This window comes from Aquarana catesbeiana, linkage group LG01, assembly GCF_042186555.1.
Source record: "Aquarana catesbeiana isolate 2022-GZ linkage group LG01, ASM4218655v1, whole genome shotgun sequence".
In the NCBI taxonomy this organism is placed as follows: Eukaryota; Metazoa; Chordata; class Amphibia; order Anura; family Ranidae; genus Aquarana; species Aquarana catesbeiana.
In genome coordinates this window covers 184,428,696-184,445,742 of record NC_133324.1, presented here as the reverse complement: position 1 = coordinate 184,445,742, position 17,047 = coordinate 184,428,696, and positions in this window count along the sequence as shown.

The window sequence follows — 17,047 nt, the reverse complement described above, 5'->3', positions numbered from 1 at the left end:
CCGGCCTCAGGCCCAACTGAGGCAACATAATTCAGAGCATTTCTCTTTTAAAAAGTTGTGAAGTATGCAGCATGCTAGAACTATGTGGTTCAGTTTGTACTCTGCCATATTTATTGCCGTAAGAAATAGGCGGAATCAGCTGGCCATTATCCCAAAGGCATTCTCCACAACTCTTCTGGCTCTGGCCAGCCGGTAATTAAAAACCCTCTTCTCCGGGGTGAGGGTCCTCTGGGGGAATGGCCTCATCAGGTGATCACCCAGACCAAATGCTTCATCAGCGATAAAAACAAATGGGAGTTCTTCAATGTTCTCTTCCGCAGGTGGCAATCCCAAGCCACCACGCTGGAGACGTCGGTAGAACTCGGTCTGGGCAAAGACTCCACCATCCGACATCTGGCCATTCTTCCCCACGTCCACATAGAGAAATTCGTATGTCGCTGACACCACCGCCATCAACACAATACTATTGAAACTGTGACGGGAGGGCCCGTGAAACTCAGAATCCCTTGGAAAGTAGGGGATGTCCTTGTTTCAGCTCCCCATATGCCTCTTATGTCTAAGTCATCCTGTGCTATCCTGGCACAGGGTGAGTGAGAAAATATATCTTGGACTACTTAAAATGGGACAGTAATATTTGTCCACAATATCTCCCAGGATGTACATAGAGACTATTATTGGTTTGTTTGATTCTGAACTCAACCTGTTAATTGAGTGAATCACATTAGCCTCCAGGACTGGCTAGGAGACGAACTGTTGATGACTAGGTTGAGGGGGGATTGTTATTTGTATTGTTAATTGTAATTAGCCCCTGCTATTGTGTTTATACTACTGTGTGAATCTCGGTGCCCACAAGTCTGTGTCCTACAGGTCATGTCTCTGAGTCATCTGGTCTGTGTAAATTTTTTAGTAAATTAGCTCATGTTAATTAGCTTAGCTTTGAGTCATCCTACTGTATAAATTTGTGTGAGATCTCAAATAAAGAGTTAGTCCTGATGTACTCCAAGACTGGTGTTGTCGGGTTCTTGGGGTTCCTATAGCCAGATTCATTGGACTCGTGTTCCAGAACTTAGGAAGCGGTATACTGACGGAAGCACTCAAGCGGAGTGTGGGACGATCCGTGACAGAAACCCTTATAATTAAAAGAGCATGACCCCGAGTGGGGTAGTGGGATGATATGGACATGTTTCCCATTGATTGCCCCTCCGCAGTTAGGAAAGCCCCAACGCAGAGCAAATTGGGAAGCCACAGTCTGCCATTCCTGTGGCATTGAAGGAAACTGTGGAGTCAAAAAATAAAAAAAAATATTAGTACTTTTGCACATAACATTGCAAGCAGATTAGACACAAACATTCTTGGCCAACATCAGTATAACATTTATTTTAAGGAGTATTTAAAGACAAAAATATAAGGTCCACTTATCAGATTCCTCACCTCCTCTGAGGGCCCATTGGAAACATTTAAGGGGGGGTTATAAATGAGTTTTGGACCGCAAAAAAAGCCTCTGGCACTCTGCCTGAATCTAAGGACAACAATAACATTTGGATACATTTTAGGGGGTGTTTAGGGTAAAGCACCACAATGGAGCTGACAAAATACATTAAGTGACTAGGCTAGGTGTGTATGGGCCCAAGATAGCATGCTGGGGAGGTTAGTGAAGGCAAATATGCATGAAGGACAAAAAAGGAGCATTAAAAGCTTACAGCATGCATGAGGACAAAGAGGACATTCACAGCATATTACAATCATGGTAATTAGGGAATGATGAAAGAAATACAAAACATTAGCATACATTAAATACATAGAATGTGATGTTAAATGAGAAAACTTACCCTAATATAGTCCTTCTGCAGGACCTGTATGATGGCAGAACAGGTCTCTGGAATAATGATCCCTAGAGCCTGGGGGAGATGCCTGTAGAGAACTTGAGGTCCTGGAGACTTCTCCCCGTTGCCAAGTACCGCAACATGGCGACTAGCCTCTGCTCTGGAGTGATTGCTTGCTGCATGCATGTGTCCTGCTTAATAATATAAGGGGGCGGGATGGCAAAGCCAACAGACGGTGAAAAACGGGGTCCGTCATCTGGAGTAAATTCCTGAAATCATCAGGATTATTCTCCTGGATCTCCAGCACCAAAGGCAGAGAGGAAAGGAGAATTGGTCACGCTGGAGTAACCAATTCTTGGTCCATGAACTCCTCCCCACCCTGTTCATGGACTGGGCTTGAGTCAAAGCAAGAACCCCAACACCAAGCCCCTGCATAGCAGGAACTCTACGACGAGCAAGTACCTGCAACATGGCTTCAAAATGGTCGGCTGGTCAGAACGAAGTAACAGAACGCACTGAAGAACAGAATGGCCTATGAAAAGCGAGCTGCAAATCAGAAATGAGCAGTAACGGAATGAAAAGCACGAGGCTGAAAAGCGCTAATCTCAAAAACTCTATTCAGGGGAAATGGATTTTTCGCAGTTTTTATGAAAAGCGCGAATCATCTCTCACCAAACTTCTACCAAACTTTTACTAACACAAGATAAACATGAGATTAGCAGAAGGAGTCCAAAGGGTGGCGCACTGGGTATTGAACTTCCGTTTAATAGTCCCGTCGTACGTGTTGTACGTCACTGTGTTCTTGACGGTCGGAGTTTGGTGTGACCATGTATAAGACAAGACAAGCTTGAGCGGAATTCTGTCGGAAAAACCATCCATGTGTATGCGGCATAAGGGGTTTATTTACTAAAAAAATGTTGTGTAAATGCCTCAGCATTCTCACAGACATTGCTATTGATCCCCATAATGTGTCTAATATGTGTATTTCCTATGATCATAGGAAATATACACATTAGACACATTATGAGGATTATTTCCGATGACTGTGCGACCATTCACTTAAACATTTTTATTTCATAAATAGACCCCTATGAGACACCTTGCTTAAAAGGCAAAGATAATGTGTTATTTCAGCTTATGTAAGTGATATTGAATGTTCCCAACTAACTAGAATAAAAAAATACAGTGTAATAGTTGACTAATCTATCAGTCCTACTCATGAGCACAAACATTTTGGAGTCCTTACAAAACTGCAATATTTCCTCAAGCCTAGGTTCACACTGAATGCGGGTTTGAAATCATGCGAGTTCATCTAAATTCTCACGATTTCAAATCAGCATTTCATGTCGACTTCGGGGGTGATTTGAGAGACATCTGTGTGGGTCAATGCACAGATGTCTATTGAAATTGCCCCAAAGTCACCAAAAGTAGTGCAGGAACTACTTTTGGGAATTGGTGTGACGCCGCAAAGTCGGCATCCCACTGATTTGGACTGTGCCATTACTGGCAATAGGCACCGATTTGGCATGCAATTTGACATGTCAAATCGCATGTCAAATTGCCCAGATGTGAACAGGGACTTAAAAAACATCAAAATCTTTTAAATATCCTCACATGACAACGACTTTTTTTTTTAACGATTAAAAATTATTCAATAAAAGTAGTAGGACCACTAGCGTGATTTTTCCTTGGACCTCTTTACCTCCTAAAGGAGTTCTGAGATGCACCTAAACTTACTTCCATTTTCCTCTATTAAAGATCAACCATCACTAGCCATCTGCTGCATATTAACACTTATTTTCTTTTAGATATCCCAGGCACTGACAACTGTTCAGAAGTAATCTCCGTCCAAATATTTCTATGTTACAATTTCTAGTAACACATGGTTTTCTGATGATGTTTTCAGATGTCAAATCTCATTTTCACTTGTTACATTTATAATTTGTTTTATACAGGACTGTCTGGGAATTAATTGTGTCTGCCTACTAATGCCTTTTATCTGAAGCATCTTGATGAACTGGCTTTCTTGTAACAAGGTGAAATAAAGTTTGCCATAGGCAAAATACACAGTGGGAAGTTACCCAGGGTGTTTCTTCATCACTATATTCTTTTAACTTGTTCAGTTTTTCCAGTTGGTAAGTCCTGGGAACAGTTTTGTTCTTTAGCTCAGTATTTTGGTTTAAAGTAACCCTGTCAACACAGTGTCGCTTATACACAATCCCCAGCTTGTAAAAGAACAGTATAGATATTTCCTTTCTCCAACACGTTTGTTGAAATGCCTTCCGCCTCACCGTTGCTTGTATTCTGCACTTCTGAGTCTGTAGCATACTTGTTCCCCCAGTTGTGGATTCTTTGGCTACTTTGAAATGAATCGTCAGTGCATCCAAAGCACCTGAAAAGCGATTCAGAAGTGCCGCAAAACGGCGTTTTTAACGGCTTCTTTGGGGTTAAAAGCACCCCGATACCTAGCGGGCAAAAATCGCTGCCTAAACAGCACTAAAGCGCCGCTAAAACGAGCTGCACTTTAGCGCTGACGCTGCCGTGGTCACAGTGTGAAAGGGGTCTAATAAATAGACTCCAAGGAACACTGGGCTAAACAAATATTGTCTAATTACAAGTGTTATGTATTTCACTTGAATCACTTGAATCTTGGTGTCTTTGGTGTATTTTATTTCAGATCCAGATTTCACATCTGTCCAGAAATTTTATTTCAGATCCAGATTTCACATCTGTCCAGAAATCCAGCATGATTCCTGCACTCCTGCACTATGTAATGAAGACTTTCTGGTTACTATGGCTCTGTCTCCATGTGCAGAATGACTGGTTTTGTATCCTCCCCAGTATAGTTGTTTTCAGATAAATTGTAGAGAGAGGGCCGGCTGAGACCCACCTACAATTTTGCTCTCTAGGCAGGCTACATGCAAAACAGTAATGTCAATGCTACTTTGACAAGATAATAGCTGAGTCTACAAATATGGTGCCTACAGTGATCTGATTTAGGAGATAGTTTACCTACCTGGTGATTCCCCTTTCCCTTCCCTTCACTTCTCTACTCTATCTCACTTATTAAAGTGGATGTAAACCCTTACATATACCCAGTGAAGTGAACAGCCTCAGATGATGCACAGAGATAGTGGTGGCTGGTGCTCAATCTTCTTTGGGGGGGGGCAGCCCACGCCCCCCCAGCCAGCTTGATCGTCGCATCGCTTGCCCCGCAAGCCCCGCACTTACCCCATCCAGGTCGTGGCTTCAGCAGCCTCCCCATGCGTCTCCTCCTGAGTCCCCGCGGTCGCTTCTCCTTCCGGCCAATCAGGTCTTAGGACTTGCGGCCAGTCGGGTCTTAGGACTCTCGGCCAATCGGGTCTCAGGACCCATTTCCTGATTGGGTGGGAGGAGAAACAGGAAGACCTTAGTGAATTTTAATTTGCTAATGTCACACAACTGGCTGGGTTCAGGTTGCAGCCCACCCTTTTTGAAGCCAATTAGAGCCTCAGGCTCTAATCATGTGCTTCTAAAAAGAAAAAAAAAATTGGAATCCATGCGTCCAGCACCATGCATGTAGATTAGGGGCCGGGCGCATAGATTAGGGTTGCGTCACCCCTGCACCCTGTATGCCACTGCACAGAAATGAAACAAATCCTCCTACTTGTTTATATGCAGTCTTCTCTTCTCTACATCCTTTCAAAAGTGCAGATCATGTTGAAAATCTTTCTTCATCTGTTAGCAGCAGAGAAGAGGCTGAATTTACAGTGTGTGAGAGTTGATTGGGAAAAAAAGGAACATACCCCTCCACACAGCAGAAACACAGCACAAATTAATCACCTGTCGGAAAAACTTCTCAGAAGTGACTCATGCTGATAACAAAGGAACAAAACACCAGAGACAGAGGAAACAACACTTTGGAGAGTGATAAGTAAACACTGCAGATATGTGCTTTGCGCAAATTCCATGACTGGGGTTTAACTACTACTTTAACTGTCTTGGTTTTCCAGCAAGGGGGCTAACCCCACCTTCACGATCCAGTCAATAGCAATTTCTGAAAACTCTTCCTGTTACCATGTTCAAGGTTGCACTTTCCTCTGATCTTTCTCCTACCCTATATTTTTAGAATGTAAGCATTGCATGTACAGCATCATTTACATTATCTGTACTTCTAGGGATGTGATTGTTACAGCAGTCTGTAATCCAGAATCTACCACACTTTACCTGGATGTACATCCTATACATTATTGCTATGCCTTAATTGTGCTTCATATTCATGTTGGATGTACCCAGATTCTGCTGTAGTTATACCTCCTGCCTCTGTATACTGTAGACTATATACACACCATTTGATATCATTAATGCTATATACTGCCCAATGTCTTTGAAAAAATAAAGAGTGCATAAAAAAAGTAGATGAAGTTGTTGGCTTAAAGGATGACTAAACCCAGCAACAAAAATGTTACCTATTTCAGTTTACCAGACTTCAGTTGTGGTTGCTGCATTCATTTTCATTTTCCAAGTTGACTAAATTTTCAGCAAGTACAGAAAAATACCTGTTGATCTTGCCAGAACTGTAATAACTTTGTCACTTCCTGTAAACCTAACTGAAAGTACAAAAAAATCTTACCTTTTCTATGTGTAAACTACTAATATCCCCACCTGCCATCAAACAGAGATGAACAAAGGCATACATGTTTGAAAACCTGCCTTGGTAACAAGACATAGATACAGTGAAGGACTGAGCGTAGCCACTCAGGGACAGTAAATGTGTTATTCATGGGATTACCAGGTGAAAATGAAATAAAGACAAGCCTGAAAACAGGAAACTAATGCAGCCAGCACATCTAAGGACTGGTAAGCTGAATTAAATCATATTTCAGAATTTTCGTTTTTTAATTTAGATACACGTTACATGCACTGTGTGGTCCTAGGAATCTATCTATGTGCGTTGGGGCCAATAACACTGTTAAGCGTCAAATCACCATAACCCACATTGAAAAGGGATTGCCACTACGCTGGAGCTGCATATATATTCTATTTATTCTAAATTGTCAGTCTTTTTGCTGACTGCTGATAAACTTATTGATAAACAACTACTGTATGTTGCCACCCAGTCAGTGTCGTTTATCTCCCGTAAATAGACTCCTAAATCCCTGAGGACTCGTGTAATGCCTTCTTCTGTGCCACTTGATTTTATTATGTAAACCTGGCACAAGCCAGATCAATTCACACTGGGTAGATAATTAAAACATTTTTAACCACTTGCCGCCCGCCATATAGCAGAATGACGGCGGCAAAGTGGTTTAAATATCCTGACTGGGCGTCATATGACGTCCACAGGATATTGAGCCGCTGCGCACCGCCGGGGGCACGCATCGTGGCAATCGTTGTTGTGGTGTGTCAGTCTGACACCCCGCAACACCGATCTAGGTAAAGAGTCTCTGAAGGAGACTCTTTACCACGTGATAAGCCATGTCCAATCATGGCTGATCATGATGTAAATAGGAAGAGCCGGTGATCGGCTTTTCCTCACTCGCGTCTGACAGACACGAGTAGAGGAGAGACTATTGGCTGCTCTCCTGACAAGAGGGTCTGTGCTAATTGTTTATCAGCACAGCACCCCCTCGGATCCCACCCAGGACCACCAGGGAAGTAGCCCAGGACCACCAGGGAAGCCATCCACACTGGACCACCAGGTATGCCCCCTAGACCCCCAGGGAAATACTAATCTGTGCCCAGGCAGCTGCCAATCAGTGCCCACTCACAATGCCTACCACTGCCAGTGCCACCAGGGATGCCTATCAGTGCTGTGTATCAGTGCCCATCAGTGCCGCGTATCAGTGCCCAGCAGTGCTGCCTATCAGTGCCCATCAGTGCCCATGAGTTCTGCCTATCAGTGGCCATGAGTGCTGCCTATCAGTGCCCATCAGTGCCACCCATAAGAACCGACCTTTGCAACTTTTCAGTGCCTATCAAGGTCGCCTATCAGTGCCCATCAGTGCCACCCAGTGCCACCCATGAGTGCCCATCAGTGCCGCCTATCAATGCCCATCAGTGCTGCATATCAGTGCCACCCATCAGTGCCGCCTACCAGTGCCCTTTAGTGCCACATATCAATGCCCGTCAGTACCCGCTCATTGGTGCCACCTCATCGGTGCCACCTTATCAGTGCCTGTCAGTGCCGCCTTATCAGTGCCCATCACTGAAAGATAAAACTTACTAATTTACAAAATTTTTTAACAGAAACAAAAGCAAAAAATTTTTTTTTTCAAAAGTTTTGGTCTTTTTTTATTTGTTTAGCAAAAAATAAAAACTGCAGAGGTGATCAAATACCACCAAAAGAAAGCTCTATTTGTGGAAACAAAATGAAAAAAATTTAGTTTGGGTACAGTTTTGGATGAACGCGCAATTGTCATTCAAACTGCGACAGCACTGAAAGCTGAAAATTGGTCTGGGCAGGAAGGTGTATAAGTGCCCTGTATTGAAGTGGTTAAAAAGGGTATACTTTCAGTAAAAACTGCATGATCAGCAGATCCAGATATTATTATTATTATTATACAGAATTTATATAGTGGCAACAGTTTGCCCAGAGCTTTACAACATTAAGGCAAATAGTACAGTTACAATACGTTTCAATGCAGGAGGAATCAGAGGGCCATGTTAGAGCTTACAATCTAGAAATATAAAGAGAACTTAAAGCGGAGTTCCACTTGTTTTTTAGTTTATTAAAAGTCAGCAGCTACAAAAAGTGTAGCAACAAAGCTAATAAAGGGACTGGAGGATATTAGTTATGAATAGGGATGAGCTTCGTGTTCGAGTCGAACCCATGTTCGACTCGAACATCGGCTGTTCGCCCGTTCGCCGAATTGCGAACGATATGGGCCGTTCGCGCTAAATTCGTGTGGCGCGTCACGGCCCATAATTCACTGCGGCATTGCAGTGCATTGCTGGCTGATGATTGGCCAAGCATGCACTATGACCCGCATGCTTGGCCAATCACAGCGCCGTCAGTAGAGAGAGCTGTAATTGGCCAAAGCCAGGGTGGCTTTGGCCAATTATGGCTCAGGGGATTTAGTACACACCCCACACTATATAAGGCCGCCTGCACGGCGGCCCTGTGTAGTGTGTGTTCCAGTGTGCTGAGAGATAGAGAGAGAGAGAGACAGTGTCATTTGATTTGAGTTAGATAGATTAGGCAGAACAGTCAGTCAGTTAGCTGCACTTACAGTGTATTGTGTATATATATGCATCCCAGGTGTTGCATATATATATATACACTGTATTCAGTTTAGCTAGATCCGTTCCTGTTATCTTCTATCTAGACTATTTACATTTAATGCAGTGCGTCCTGCTCACAGTGTTCAGCTAGATCCGTTCCTGCTATTTACATTTAGTGCAGTGCGTCCTGCTCACAGTGTTCAGCTAGATCCGTTCCTGTTATCTTCTAGACTATTTACATTTAGTGCAGTGCGTCCTGCTCACAGTGTTCAGCTAGATCCGTTCCTGTTATCTTCTAGACTTTTTACATTTAGTGCAGTGCGTCCTGCTCACAGTGTTCAGCTAGATCCGTTCCTGCAATTTACATTTAGTGCAGTGCGTCCTGCTCACAGTGTTCAGCTAGATCCGTTCCTGCTATTTACATTTAGTGCAGTGCGTCCTGCTCACAGTGTTCAGCTAGATCCGTTCCTGCTATTTACATTTAGTGCAGTGCGTCCTGCTCACAGTGTTCAGCTAGATCCGTTCCTGTTATTTACATTTAGTGCAGTGCGTCCTGCTCACAGTGTTCAGCTAGATCCATTCCTGCTATTTACATTTAGTGCAGTGCGTCCTGCTCACAGTGTTCAGCTAGATCCGTTCCTGCTATTTACATTTAGTGCAGTGCGTCCTGCTCACAGTGTTCAGCTAGATCCGTTCCTGCTATTTACATTTAGTGCAGTGCGTCCTGCTCACAGTGTTCAGCTAGATCCGTTCCTGTTATCTTCTAGACTATTTACATTTAGTGCAGTGCGTCCTGCTCACAGTGTTCAGCTAGATCCGTTCCTGTTATTTACATTTAGTGCAGTGCGTCCTGCTCACAGTGTTCAGCTAGATCCGTTCCTGCTATTTACATTTAGTGCAGTGCGTCCTGCTCACAGTGTTCAGCTAGATCCGTTCCTGCTATTTACATTTAGTGCAGTGCGTCCTGCTCACAGTGTTCAGCTAGATCCGTTCCTGCTATTTACATTTAGTGCAGTGCGTCCTGCTCACAGTGTTCAGCTAGATCCGTTCCTGTTATCTTCTAGACTATTTACATTTAGTGCAGTGCGTCCTGCTCACAGTGTTCAGCTAGATCCGTTCCTGTTATTTACATTTAGTGCAGTGCGTCCTGCTCACAGTGTTCAGCTAGATCCGTTCCTGCTATTTACATTTAGTGCAGTGCGTCCTGCTCACAGTGTTCAGCTAGAGCCGTTCCTGCTATTTACATTTAGTGCAGTGCGTCCTGCTCACAGTGTTCAGCTAGATCCGTTCCTGTTATCTTCTAGACTATTTACATTTAGTGCAGTGCGTCCTGCTCACAGTGTTCAGCTAGATCCGTTCCTGCTATTTACATTTAGTGCAGTGCGTCCTGCTCACAGTGTTCAGCTAGATCCGTTCCTGTTATCTTCTAGACTATTTACATTTAGTGCAGTGCGTCCTGCTCACAGTGTTCAGCTAGATCCGTTCCTGTTATCTTCTAGACTATTTACATTTAGTGCAGTGCGTCCTGCTCACAGTGTTCAGCTAGATCCGTTCCTGTTATCTTCTAGACTATTTACATTTAGTGCAGTGCGTCCTGCTCACAGTGTTCAGCTAGATCCATTCCTGTTATCTTCTAGACTATTTACATTTAGTGCAGTGCGTCCTGCTCACAGTGTTCAGCTAGATCCGTTCCTGTTATCTTCCTACTGACAGGCAGGCTTGTCTGGTTACAGTATATAAAGCTACCTGAAGAAAATTACAGGTGTTCTATTTGATCCTATTAGTACCACGGTCAGGCAGCTAGACTATTTACATTTAGTACAGTGCGTCCTGCTCACAGTGTTCAGCTAGATCCGTTCCTGTTATCTTCCTACTGACAGGCAGGCTTGTCTGGTTACAGTATATAAAGCTACCTGAAGAAAATTACAGGTGTTCTATTTGATCCTATTAGTACCACGGTCAGGCAGCTAGACTATTTACATTTAGTACAGTGCGTCCTGCTCACAGTGTACAGCTAGATCCGTTCCTGTTATCTTCCTACTGACAGGCAGGCTTGTCTGGTTACAGTATATAAAGCTACCTGAAGAAAATTACAGGTGTTCTATTTGATCCTATTAGTACCACGGTCAGGCAGCTAGACTATTTACATTTAGTACAGTGCGTCCTGCTCACAGTGTTCAGCTAGATCCGTTCCTGTTATCTTCCTACTGACAGGCAGGCTTGTCTGGTTACAGTATATAAAGCTACCTGAAGAAAATTACAGGTGTTCTATCCCAGCTTAGTGCAGCTACAGGCCATTAGTATGTCTGGAAGGCCAAGAAGGAGAGGCAGACAGTCACAAGCCAATAAGAGAGGGCAAGCAGGCTCTGTGTCTAGTGCTGGTCGTGGAGACGGTGCATCCTCATCAGCACGTGGCCATGGGACACGCTTGGCCTTTTTTTCGGCAGCTGGCCGTGTTGAGCCGCAACATGCGGAAGACTTGGTCGAGTGGATGACCAAGCCGTCCTCATCCTCCTCATCCTCTCTCACCCATGCCCAGGGTGCTTTGTCTGGCAAAGCAGCGGCCTCTTCCCTCAGCTCAATGTCATCAGTGACTCCTTCCCTAGCTCCACCATGTCCTCATGAGGATTCCCTCGAACTGTTTGACCACAGTGTTGGGTACATGCTCCAGGAGGATGCCCAGCGTTTGGAAGGCTCTGATGACGATACTGAGCTCGATGAAGGCAGTAACATGAGCACGGACAGAGGGGGTGCCCAAGAAGGACAGCAATCTGGCAGTCATGCTCCCCCTGCTGCAGCATACTGCCAGGTTTGCTCCAGTGATGAGGAGGGAGGGGATGATGAGGTCACTGACTCAACGTGGGTGCCTGATAGGAGAGAGGAGGAGGAGGAGGAGGAGGAGGAGGCGGCGGCACATCACCAACGAGGCAGGATGCCCTCCAGGGGCCAGCCTAAGGGCAGCACATTGACTGCATCACACCCCAAAGCTCCACATGTGCAGGGCACTGCAGTCTCTGCGCGTTATTCAAAAAGTTCTTTGGTGTGGGCCTTTTTTGAGACGAGTGCATCAGATCGCACCGCTGCTATTTGCAACATATGTCTCAAGCGTATCTCGCGTGGCCAAAACATCTCCCGCTTGGGTACCACATGCTTGACCAGACATATGTTGACCTGCCATGCAGTTTGTTGGCAAGCGTATCTAAAAGACCCACACCAAAGAACAAAGAGGATCTCTCCTTGCTCCTCATCAGCTGAGATTTCCAACCCCACTAGACCTTCAGTCCTCTCTGAGACCTGCAGTGAGAGGAATGAAGGTGTAGAATTAGGTGTGTCACAGCCAAGTACTTGTGGGCAATCTGCTTTTGGTACACCGACGTCAGATTGTACCAGGCAAATTTCCCTGCCCCAGCTGCTGCACCGCCGAAAGAAGTTTGCTCCCAGCCATCCACATGCCCAGCGGTTGAATGCTAGCTTGGCAAAATTGCTAGCACTTCAACTGCTGCCTTTTCAGTTGGTAGACTCTGCCCCCTTCCGTGAGTTTGTGGAATGTGCGGTTCCTCAGTGGCAGGTACCCAAACGCCACTTTTTCTCACGGAAGGCGATTCCGGCTCTCTACCGGCATGTGGAAGGCAATGTCCATGCCTCGCTGGACAGGGCGGTCAGCGGTAAGGTGCATATTACCGCTGACTCATGGTCCAGCAGGCATGGACAGGGACGTTACCTAAGTTTCACGGCGCATTGGGTGACTCTGCTGGCAGCTGGGAAGGATGCAGGACAAGGTGCAGTAGTGTTGGAGGTTGTTCCGCCACCACGCCTCCAAAATGCTGATTGTGACACACCTCTCTCCTCCACCCCCTCCTCTTCTTCTTCCTCCATGGCCTCTTCCTCGGAACCAGCGGTGCTCCGTAGGCGTTCAAGGGGCTACGCAAGTACGCAGGCCAAAAGATGCCATGCGGTGCTTGAGCTGGTGTGCTTGGGGGACAGGAGCCACACTGGGGCAGAGGTTCTGTCAGCTCTGCAGGGGCAGGTTCAGAGGTGGTTGACGCCACGCCAACTTAAGGCAGGAATGGTGGTTTGCGACAATGGCACCAACCTCCTCTCTGCCCTCCGACAGGGACAAATGACCCATGTGCCCTGTTTGGCTCACGTCCTTAACTTGGTGGTGCAGCGGTTCTTGGGCAGGTACCCGGGCTTACAGGATGTCCTGAGGCAGGCCAGGAAAGTCTGTGTGCATTTCCGCCGATCATATAATGCCAGTGCTCGGCTGACGGACCTCCAAAAGGAGTTTAACCTGCCCAAGAACCGCCTAATCTGTGACATGCCCACCAGGTGGAACTCAACGTTGGCCATGCTGCAGCGGCTGCACACGCAGCAGAGGGCCATCAATGAGTACCTGTGCGACTATGGCACCAGGACAGGGTCAGGGGAGCTTGGTTTTTTTTCCCCACGCCAGTGGGCCATGATCAGGGATGCATGCACTGTCCTGTCACCATTCGAGGAGGCCACGAGGATGGTGAGCAGTGACAGTGCATGCATCAGTGACACTGTCCCCCTTGTCCACCTGTTGGAGCACACGCTGCGTGGAATAATGGACAGGGCACTTGAGGCAGAACAGAGGCAGGAAGAAGAGGACTTCCTTAGCTCTCAAGGCCCCCTTTATCCAGACAGTGTTCCTGCGTGCCCGCCGATCACACAGGAAGAGGACGAGGAGGAAGAGGAGGAGGAGGAAGATTGTGTCAGTATGGAGGTGGAGCCTGGCACTCAGCATCAGCAGCAGTCTATAAGGGATCAGTCCCAAGAAACACATGGACTTGTACGTGGCTGGGAGGAGGTGGCTGCGGACCATGTCGTTCTTAGTGACCCAGAGGACTCCGGACCGAATGCCTCAGCAAACCTACGCTGCATGGCCTCCCTGATCCTGCAAAGCCTGCGTAAGGATCCTTGTATTCGTGGTATCAAGGAGAAGGACCAATACTGGCTGGCAACCCTCCTTGATCCACGTTACAAGGGTAAGGTTGCGGACCTTATCTTGCCATCGCAGAGGGAGCAGAGGATGAAACATCTTCGGGAGGCCTTGCAGAAAGGTCTGTGCAACGCGTTCCCAGAGACTGGGAGGTTACAAACTCCTGTTTCTGGACAACGTGTTGCTGAGGCTTCGGTCAGTCAAAGAAGGAGCGGTGGAGAAGGTGGCCGTCTGACCGATGCGTTCAGACAATTTTTTGGTCCGCAGCCCCAAGGTATGATCGGTTCCAGCAACCATCGCCAGCGTCTGTTTTACATGGTGCAGGAATACCTAGGGGCAAGATCAGACTTGGACACCTTTCCCACCGAAAATCCTCTGGGTTACTGGGTCTTGAGGATGGATCACTGGCCAGAGCTTGCACAGTATGCAATTGAGCTACTGGCCTGTCCTGCATCCAGCGTTCTTTCGGAACGCACATTCAGTGCTGCTGGAGGCGTGGTAACCGATCACAGGGTGCGTCTGTCCACCGACTCGGTCGATCGGCTGACCTTCATAAAAATGAATGAGTCTTGGATCACCACCAGCTACCAAGCACCTGATGCTGATGTAACCGAATAATTTTTTTTGAAATCTCAGATCCCTTCAAAGACTGCCTATGCTGATGCTGAGTGACTATCCCTGAGTAATTATCCTCTTCCTCCTCAATCATCATGCTGATAGCTTGTAAGAACATTTTTGGTTCTGGGCGCCACCACCAGTGCCTAAGGCACAATTTTTCAGCCCCTGTCTAACAGGGGCGTGTAATTACAATTTTTGATGTAATACTTTGCAGCAGGGCTCGTTCCTGCATTCCAACTAGAGTGTCTGTGAGGGGTTGCAGTGTTGTGGCACCAGCACCAGTGCCTAAGGCCCAATTTTTCTGCCCCTGTCTAACAGGGGCGTGTAATTACAATTTTTGATGCAATACTTTGCAGCAGGGCTCGTTCCTGCGTTCCAACTAGAGTGTCTGTGAGGGGTTGCAGTGTTGTGGCACCAGCACCAGTGCCTAAGGCCCAATTTTTCTGCCCCTGTCTAACAGGGGCGTGTAATTACAATTTTTGATGCAATACTTTGCAGCAGGGCTCGTTCCTGCGTTCCAACTAGAGTGTCTGTGAGGGGTTGCAGTGTTGTGGCACCAGCACCAGTGCCTAAGGCCCAATTTTTCTGCCCCTGTCTAACAGGGGCGTGTAATTACAATTTTTGAAGCAATACTTTGCAGCTGGGCTCGTTCCTGCGTTCCAACTAGAGTGTCTGTGAGGGGTTGCAGTGTTGTGGCACCAGCACCAGTGCCTAAGGCCTAATTTTTCAGCTCCTGTTCAACAGGGGCATGTAATTACAATTCTTGATCTAATATTTCACAGCAGGGCCCTGTGAGGGCTTACAGTGTTGTGGCCACAGCAACACCTAAGGCCCAAATTTCTGCTGAGTATATAGGGCAGGACCCTACTTTCAAACATCTAACTTACAAACGACTCCTACTTGCAAACGGAAGGAGACAACAGGAAGTGAGATGAAATCTACCCCTAGGAAGGGAAATTCTCTCCTGTAAGAGTTAATATGGGAAAACAATTTCTCCTTTCCACTGATGCTTTCCAATCCTTGTTCCACAAAAAAACCCAAATTTTCAAAAAACATTTTTCATTGGGACAAAAAAGTGAGGTGAAATCTTCTGAAGAGGAGGAAAGACAGCAAAACAAATGTCACAGGGGTGATAACCCTTCCCTATGTTTTCCAAAAAGCTTAGAAAAGATTTTTTGGCTGGAGCTAAACACGTTAAAAATGTTCAAAATTACAAACAGATTCTACTTAACAACAAACCTACAGTCCCTGTCTTGTTTGCACCGCCTGTATACTGCTGTTCAGAGTATATAGGGCCTGGTGGCCCCACACCTTTCCTTATTTTAATTTGGGTGCGGGGTTCCCCTTAATATCCATACAAGACCCAAAGGGCCTGGTAATGGACTGGGGGGTACCCATGCCGTTTGTCTCACTGATTTTCATCCATATTGCCATGACCCGACATGACATTAAACCCGCAAGCAGTTTTAAATGAGATTTTTTCCTTTAAAAATGACATTTGGTGCAGGGACTGTTCTAAACATGGGAAACACGCGTCACTTTACAGGCATACTATAGACACCCCCCAGGTACGATATTTAAAGGAATATTTCACTTTTTTTTTTTTACTTTAAGCATCATTAAAATCACTGCTCCCGAAAAAACGGCCGTTTTTAAAAGTTTTTTTTGCATTGATACATGTCCCCTGGGGTAGGACCCGGGTCCCCAAACCCTTTTTAGGACAATACCATGCAAATTAGCCTTTAAAATGAGCACTTTTGATTTCGAACGTTCGAGTCCCATAGACGTCAATGGGGTTCTAACGTTCGTGCGAACTTTCGGTCCGTTCGCGGGTTCTGGTGCGAACCGAACCGGGGGGTGTTCGGCTCATCCCTAGTTATGAAGAAAGGTTGCGAGCACTGAACTTATTCTCTCTGGAGAAGAGACGCTTGAGAGGGGATATGATTTCAATTTACAAATAGCATACTGGTGACTTCACAATAGGGATAAAACTTTTCCGCGGAAGGGAGTGGCCACTCAACTAGCGTGAGTGGGAGCGCCCATTTTTGGACTCCTTTTTACTGTGATACACATAGGGCAGCCGATTGATTTCAATGGGCTGTCCTACACATGGCAAAGTAGCTCATAGGACATTTTGGTGTGGTACGAGTTGCACATTTTACTGTGTGTTTTGCTGCGATTGTCATCCATTTTTTAATGTGGCAAACGCTGAGCAAATGTGTTTGCTCTGCCAGTAACAATTAATGGCACTGAAAGTGCAAATAGTTCATTTTAAGTGTATAAAGGTGACCATACACTATACAATCTGATTGTACAGTCTCTGTACAATCTTCTTAAGAAGAACTATGGAATAGGAGGATACACCATCTATCTATTCACACTGTATTCAATCAGGCAGGCCCTTGCTCTACACCGGTGGTGTCCAACCCTAGCCCTTAGC